Below are 8,676 nucleotides of genomic sequence, written 5' to 3'. Positions count from 1 at the left end.
GTCGAGCACATCTTTTACCTTGCTTGGGTCCATGGCTATACCTTCAGCGGATAGCACATGCCCGAGGAATCCAACTTGCTTGAGCCAAAACTCACATTTACTGAATTTGGCGTATAACTGATGCTCACGAAGTCGTTGTAACACTGCTTGGAGGTGTTCCTTATGCTCTTCTTCACTTCTTGAGTAAATAAGTATATCATCGATGAAGACGACCACGAACTTATCGAGGAAGTCCATGAATACTTTATTCATCATGTGCATGAAGAAGGCGGGGGCGTTGGTGAGGCCGAAAGACATGACTGTATATTCATAGAGACCGTAGCGAATGGTGAACACGGTCTTGGGAATATCCTCCTTTTTAATTTTGAGCTGATAATATCCAGTTCGTAAATCGATCTTGGAGAACACCTTGGCTCCACTGAGCTGATCAAACAAATCATCAATTCTTGGCAAAGGGTACTTGTTTTTTATTGTAACATCATTCAACTGACGGTAATCCACACACATGCGGAGGCTGCCATCTTTCTTGTCCACGAAAATAGCAGGTGATCCCCATGGTGAGGAACTGGGGCGGATATACCCTTTTTGGAGCATTTCATCAAGTTGTTTCTTTAGCTCCACTAATTCTGATGGTGGCATTCGATAATATTTCTTGTGTATTGGTGTTGTTCCAGGCACAAGATCTATTGCAAACTCAAGCTCTCGATCAGGAGGCATGCTTGGCAGTTCTTCAGGGAATACATCAGGAAATTCGCTGACCACCTGAATTAATTCCATTTCAGTTATAGCTGTAAAGACCATCTCCTTGGAGGGTATGCTCCTACGAGCAAAAATTTTTGTAGTTTGTCCCTCCTGGCTGGTCAAGTTGACTTCTCGGGTCGCACAATTTATGCACACTTGGTACTGAGTCAGCCAATTCATACCCAAGATAACATCTAACTTAGTAGACTCAATAAGTACCAAAGAGGTTGGAAAACGGACTCCGTTGATACTGATTTCCAAATTGTGGCAGACTAGATTGCTTCTGATAAGGGATCCCGGGGTTTGTACCAGCATATTCTTGCCCAAAAGCGAACAGGGAAATTTGTTTTGGGCAACAAAACTCTGAGAGATAAAAGAGTGGGAAGCCCCAGAGTCAAATAAAATTACGGCAGGTATGCTATTAATAGGGAACATACCAATGACAACTTCGGGATTCTCTTGGGCTTTGTCGGCGGATATGTGATGAACGTATCCCGTGATGTCGTGTTGATTTGGTCCTGCCTCCAGATAATGGACTTGTGGCTTGAATATTGCATTAGTCCGGTTGTTCTTGGGACACTGTTTGGCATAGTGTCCGGTTTGTCCACAACTGTAACAAGAATTGTTGCGCAGGCGATTCTCCAGAACTGGGTTGAGTACGTCATTTTTTACTTGGGTGGTGGTCTTGTTATCACTTTATTGCCAATTGGGCTTGTATGCTACCTGAGTCGGCTGCCAGGTGTGAACCTTCTGCACTGGCTGCATTTCCTTTCTTGGCTCAAATTTATGCTTGTGATCGTTATGAGCAGGCTTATTATCTGATACAAGCTTATGTTCCCTTTCAGCAATGAAAGCCTTGTTTACCAGAATCTAGAAATCTGGGAAATCGAACATACTAAGAGCATAAAGAAGTTGCGGGTTTAATCCACCAAGAAATTGTCCATCTTCCTTTCTTCAGTGGCCACGTCATATTGAGAGTAATGTGACAGGTGATTGAATTTCTGCAAATATTCTTCCACAGACTGACTTCCTTGGAGGAGCGCGAAAAATTCACGCTGCTTAGTCTTCATAATTCCCGTAGGGATGTGATATTTCCAGAATTGCTCCTTGAATCTTGACCAGGTAATTTCTTCCTCAGCAGTCCCCATGGCCTTTTCATTTTCCCACCATATAGCAGCAGCGCCTTCAAGATAATGTGTTACAAATGGAACCTTATCCTCTTCATCAGTTCGAGCAACCTCAGCTTCTTTTCCATAGTTCTCAGCCTATCATCTGCATCCAAGGGATCAATGGTCTGACTGAAACTGGGAGGCTTAGTCCTTTGAAAATCAGATAACTTGGAGTGATGGCCAGGCTGATTTCCATTTTGTCCAACCATTGCTTGAATACTTCTGAATATTTCCATCACATCATTGTTTCGTCTTTCCTTGAACATACGCATAATTTGCTCGGTGGAGGGCCGATTTGGCGGTGGAGACGGTGGTGGAACGTACGGCTTGGGTGATTGTCCTGCCTGTCGTGCGGAACACCAAACAGGAGAACCCTCACGAACGTTGCTACTGCAGCCTCCCCGCGTCATCCTAATATGATTTTCCCAAGTCAACACAACCGAGATGAGAAGCATTCAAGAATAAACTAGGGAGAAGCCAGCAACAAAACCCGAATAAAACCGAAATGGCAAAGAAAATATAGTGAATAAAGTCCAACATAATTATACATAGACTCATACATGAATGATAACAACATGCCAGGTCCAACAACCCTCATAAGTGGAACGAAACATCATGACTCATACAACTGCATCCGTACTCCATCCTACCGACTGCGAATACTCGGAAACTCTACTTCTCTGCTGGTGTTGCGGGGTCCTCTCCTGAAGCGGACTCGGATCCTGAACTGACGGGGTTAACTGCGACCTCCGGGTTAAGTGTGACATGACGACGCTGCCTCGAGGGCTCTCCCTCAGGGGCAGGTGGAGGGTGAATCCTCGGGGCTACAGAAGTGGCGAGGAGTGAAACCTACTCAGCAGGAGCACTAAGTGGACTCATAGTCGCGGTGCCCGAGCTACTTGGAGGAGTAACCGGGGAAACAGGGGATCTAGAACTAGCAGGAATATAAGGAGTAAATCCTACAGATGGTGGAGTAGTGACTAAGCAAGCAAAGACTAAAGCAGAGGCTAAAGCAGTACTGGCACGACTCAGCTCATGAGCCAGCTCGTAGATCAGAAGATAGCTAGCGGTGATATAGCAAGAAAGGTGGCTGGCTACACTATCAGACTCCGGATCAATGACAGGGAAACGGACATGACCATTATCGTGGAGAGAAGGATAGAAATGGAAACCTGGGTGGCTCTACATCCGGACCTCGTTGTAGCGAAGCTCAACAAGTACCTCGAATGCAGCAAACTGGACAGCCTGAGAAGCGGTAGAAGTGCGGCCGCTTCGAGAGATACAAGTGTAAGAGCCAAAATCAGAACTGGTGCGCAGAGTAACCACGGCGTGATACTCGTACACTGAGTCAGCTAGGCGCTTCCGGTACACACGATAAACTAGATTGTCACCGCGAGGGTACAGCCAACGCCACACGTTACGAAGGAGATGTGGTGACGTGTATGGCATCAGCTGCAACTGGCACGGATACAACACTGGAGCCATCTACACTCACAACCATTAGCAAGTTAGCATAAAAATAAAATCAGTGCATGCAATGCAACAACCAGTTACAAATATTACGGGCACTCAGCTACAACTCGTACCTAACGTCCAGTTAACTCGGCTTAGTCTAGCGTGGCCTACAGTCAGCGCGGCTTTGATACCAAGCGTTGTGGCACCCGGCTCAGAGTGACCGGTTTACCTTGCATTGCCAGCCCAGAGACCTTGTCTTCTGGCAACACACAACAACTTGGTACAGAAAACAACCGCTTTATTCATGCTAGTGGAGCACAGTTTATATTACAACAGTTAGCGAGGCCAAGCGGCACACACGGTGCGGCTGAACAATATGTACATTATTTAGTGAACATAAAAGGGGCCTCGATCATGACAACTACGCGGCAGCGGAACAACGTCGTAGAGGAACTCCATAGCACAGGGACACCGACGTGGACACGATCTAGACTCGGACAGCACTCCTTTCCAATGAGAATTTCCTGAAAACTGGCATGACACGCTAGGTCAGTACACTGAATGTACTTGCAAGCTCACAACAAGCATAAACATAATGATAAACAATATCATGATATTTAACCATTTAACATCAATGCAACAATATATATCCAACATGCTATGAATATGCTCAACTGATACTCGTCCCATGGACTTGCTTACCGAACGTGATCATCCCCAGACCACCAACGTGCAGATCTCAAAATCAAACTCGTGATCCTTACAGCGATCACAACCCAACCAACTCGTGGCCCGTGATCCTTACGGCGATCACAACCCGACCAACTCGTGGCCCGTGATCCTTACGGCAATCACAACCCGACTAACTCGTGGCCCAACTCAACACGACAGCCTTACTGCCATCCTCATTACAAACTTAGTGTGCAAATTTATTAAGTGTTGACCCATGGTGTGCCCTACTTTTGAGCGTGTACGTAACCGTGGACTCGGCTATCGATAGATTAATACACTCTGTGGAGGTTAGTACATTGTTCCCACACTACGGAACCCATGGCCTCGCACTCCCATTCAGGTGGACCAACGGCATTCCGACGAAACCATTTCATTGTCATGACACTCTCCCGGCCACTCCGACTCAGTCCCCATCGGGCTAGTCCTGGGTGGCCCCGTGTCTACCTCCAGACACCCCGACCACCGTCGTGGCCACGATCCAGTCTGGGACCCGGTACCAAAACTTCACTTAACAACAGGCTCACAAGGTTATGCCTGCCTACCGGGCCAGGGTACAATGCGCCCATAACCTTCCCTAAATGGAGGCACCGACCATAGGCACGATATTGAAACGCATTAAGGCCGTCCCATATCGGCAAATGTGGTTGCACTGGGAAAGACTCGTTTCAGCGGCACCATGACTCGGTCAACAACATATTCAAGTTGAGTTATTTATCAGATTCAACTTAAAATGAAAACAACCGGTGTCGCAATGCCATGCTATGCACACTAACCCATGCATCACATAACCATAAAATAACTAAATCAACCACGCTCCCATGGAGCCATCATCAACTCAAGATACTTCTCTGGTTAAGATCAAACCTCACTTAAACCAGAATCATTTCTAGCAATATCATCATTTTTCATCATGCAAGAATAATAATTAAACTAATTATTAAGCTCCATGACCATATCATTTATTCTTTACTCATCACTAATTTCTTCTTAGCTTATCAACAAGTTTTACTTCAAACTTTCTGTAAATCAAGCATTTTAACATGACAAGCATTTTGACAGAATATAATTATCATATAAGTAATTTAAATGCATGAATAATTATGAGTTCAAGTAGGAAAATCACAAATATTGAAGTGGCGCTATGAAAATGTTGTTGTAGCTTGCCTTAGTGCTGATGAGGTTCACAAAGCTCCTGGTGATCCTCAAGACAAGCTGGCTCTTCTGAAAATAAACAAAACCACAAAAAGAAAACATCAAGAAACCTTCTGAAAATTACCAGAAAATCTAGACAGCAAGGAAAAATCCCATCCCTTGGGTGCTGTTAGATTTTTGGTCAAAGAACAAAATGCAAAAAGAATCAATGCATTTGGACTTATAGGTAAAAAGTTGTGGCTGTTTGAAGGTTCCTGGAATTTAAATGAATTTGAAATAACTAAAAGGGGGGGGTGGACGTCGAAGGCGTAAACACCCGGGCGCCATCACTCATACCGCTTCGCGCGCGTAATGAGTGGCTGACTAGCGGGCCCCGCTAGTCAGGCCAGAGGGAGGGGAGAGGGAAACAGGGAAAGGCGGTGCTTCACCGGAGCACACGCCGGCGATGAGGCTTCTTGGAGTCAAACGAGAGGGGGGATCAACGGAGGAGAAGATTGCGCACATTCCCGTACCCGTAGCGTAGCTAGAGGTGACCGGACGGCATCGGGATCGTCCTCTCCAGCGGAGGCAAAGGGTGGAGGCTGCCGGAGACAAAGACGACGGCGGCTTGGGGCGGCTCCAGGGGCTCCAGCGGGGTGGAATGGCCTCACCGATGAGTGGTGGAGGCCCTGGCAGGGTCGCCTTGGCTTGGGAGGGGTCAGAGCTGTGGGACGATCCGGAGGGGATCGCCGGTGAGCTCGGCTTCAGGACAGCAGCCCGCGGCCTGCCCGGCTAGGCTACGGCTTCTACTGGCTCGTGGTGGATGTGAGAGTGGCAACGGGTGCTCCAAGAGGCTGGGGGTGGCGGCTTTATATAGACGGGCGGCGAGGAGGGCTCGGGCTCCGCTGGAGGACACCTTTCCACGGTGCCCGGTGACGAACGACGCCAGAGAGAGAGAGAGGGAGAATACGACGGAGGTCACGCAGGAACTGTGCATGGGCGTAGACGAGCATAGGAGCGAGGGGGAACGCAATGAGCACAATGCGCCGTGCACTGTGTCGTTGGACGGACCATGCCCATGCTCGCTGCAACGAGCTCCGGCGTCGGCGAGCACCGGGGGGAGTTAAGGGGGGTGGAGACGAGGATGGTGGCGAGGGGTGGCAGGCTTGGGCCAGCTGGGCTGCGAGCACGCGCTCAACAGAGCGTCTGGCGGCACGCAGAGCGCGCGTATGGCATGCCAGCACGCTCGGATGAACGCGGTCACCGCGTGGACCATGACATCAGGCCACCCTAAGCACTAATCAAGATTTCTGGTGTGTAGTCCTTAGTAAACTGAGGTGTTACCACAGTTAAGCTAGGATCCAGGTGCATTAGAAATAAATTTGTACTACTGGTAAGTTTCTGGACAAGAACTTTGGAGAGTTACTGTGGTCAAACTACTGGGAGTCAAGGGCTGAGCTTTGGGGTTTTACTTACACTTACTAAGGTAAATAGGCACAGGAAAAACCAGCGACAATGGAGCTAGTAAAAAGGTAGTTGCTGTAGAAACTACCATTTCTGCCCAGAAGTGAATTCATTTTCTGTAGCCAAAATATTCCAAATAGTGGTGAAATATTTGTTCTCAGAAAGGTGCCCTAGGGTCCAAAGAATAATTGGGATTTTTCTCAGGATTTTTGGGTCAAGGAAAATTAGGGTTGCTTTGGAGCACAAAGGGCTGACTAGGGTTTTGGAGGGCAAAATGAATATTTTTCATTTAAGAAAAATATTCCAAGTCATATTTTGGGTTGAACCAGAGGTGAAATGATGGTTTTGAGTAGGAGAGGGAATACTTGGGTGAAAATCAAGGGGTGCCCAAGTGGTTAAGTCCAAATGAAATGATTCAAAACTCCAAATTCAAAACCAACTCAACTGAAAACCAGGCAAATAAAAGAGGGCAAAAACCAGGCTGTCACAGGGGTTGTCAATCCCTTCAAGGCCACTTGCGAAAGTGAGATCTGATAGAGATAACATGATAAGATAAATATATTTTTGGTATTTTGTGATATAGATTGGAAAAGTAAAGATGCAAATAAAAGTAGATTGAAAGCTTATATGATAAGAGATAGACCCGGGGGCCATAGGTTTCACTAGTGGCTTCTCTCAAGATAGCATAATTATTTGGGTGAACAAATTACTGTCGAGCAATTGATAGAAAAGCAAATAATTATGAGATTATCTAGGCATGATCATGTATATATGCATCACGTTTGTAACAAGTAGACTGACTCCTGCCTGCATCTACTACTATTACTCCACACATCGACCGCTATCCAGCATGCATCTAGAGTATTAAGTTCATGAAGAATAGAGTAACGCTTTAAGAAAGATGATATGATGTAGAGGGATAAACTCATGCAATATGATATAAACCCCATCTTTTTATCCTTGATGGCAACAATACAATACATGCCTTGTTGCCCCTGCTGTCACTGGGAAAGGACACCGCAAGATTGAACCCAAAGCTAAGCACTTCTCTCATTGCAAGAAAGATCAATCTAATAAGCCAAACCAAACTGATAATTCAAAGAGACTTGCAAAGATAACTTAATCACACATAAAAGAATTCAGAGGAGATTCAAATATTTCTCATAGATAAACTTGATCATAAACCTACAATTCATCGGATCTCGACAAACACACTGCAAAAAGAGTTACATTGAATAGATCTCCAAGAAGAGGAAGGACAACTTTGTATTGAGAATCAAAGAGAGAGAGAAGAAGCCATCTAGCTAATAACTATGGACCCGAAGGTCTGTGGTAAACTACTCACAACTCATTGGAGAGGCCTTGGAGATGATGTAGAGGCCCTCCGTGGTGGATTCCCCCTCCGCCGGAGCGCCAGCGACGGCTCCAAGATGGGATCTCGCGGATACATAAGGTTACGGTGGTGGAAATAGTTTTTCGTGGTCGCCTTTGCTATTTTCGGGGTACATGGGTATATATTGGAGGAAGGAGTACGTCGGTGGACGATCGAGGGGCCCACGAGGGTGGGGGGCGCCCAACTATAGGGGGCGCGCCGGGCACCCTCATGGCCGCCTCGCTTGTTTCTTGACTTCCACTCCAGGTCCTCTGGATCATGTTTGTTCTAAAAAGATCGTTCACGAAGGTTTCATTCCATTTGGACTCCGTTTGATATTCGTTTTCTGCGAAACACTGAAATAGACAAAAAAACAGCAATTCGGGCTGGGCCTCGGTTAGTAGGTTAGTCCCAAAAATGATATAAAAGTGTAAAGTAAAGCCCATAAACATCCAAAACGGGTAATATAATAGCATGGCAATAAAAAATTATAGATACGTTGGAGACGTATCAGTGCCGCCCCCTCCCCCTCCTTGTCCAATTCGGGCTAGAGGGGGAGGGGGCGTGCGGCCCTGCCTTGGCCGCCCCTCCTCTTCTCCACTAAGGCCCAAC

The sequence above is a fragment of the Triticum dicoccoides genome, chromosome 1B, assembly GCF_002162155.2.
Source record: "Triticum dicoccoides isolate Atlit2015 ecotype Zavitan chromosome 1B, WEW_v2.0, whole genome shotgun sequence".
NCBI classification, from domain to species: Eukaryota; Viridiplantae; Streptophyta; class Magnoliopsida; order Poales; family Poaceae; genus Triticum; species Triticum dicoccoides.
Note: the sequence above shows the minus strand (reverse complement) of the source record.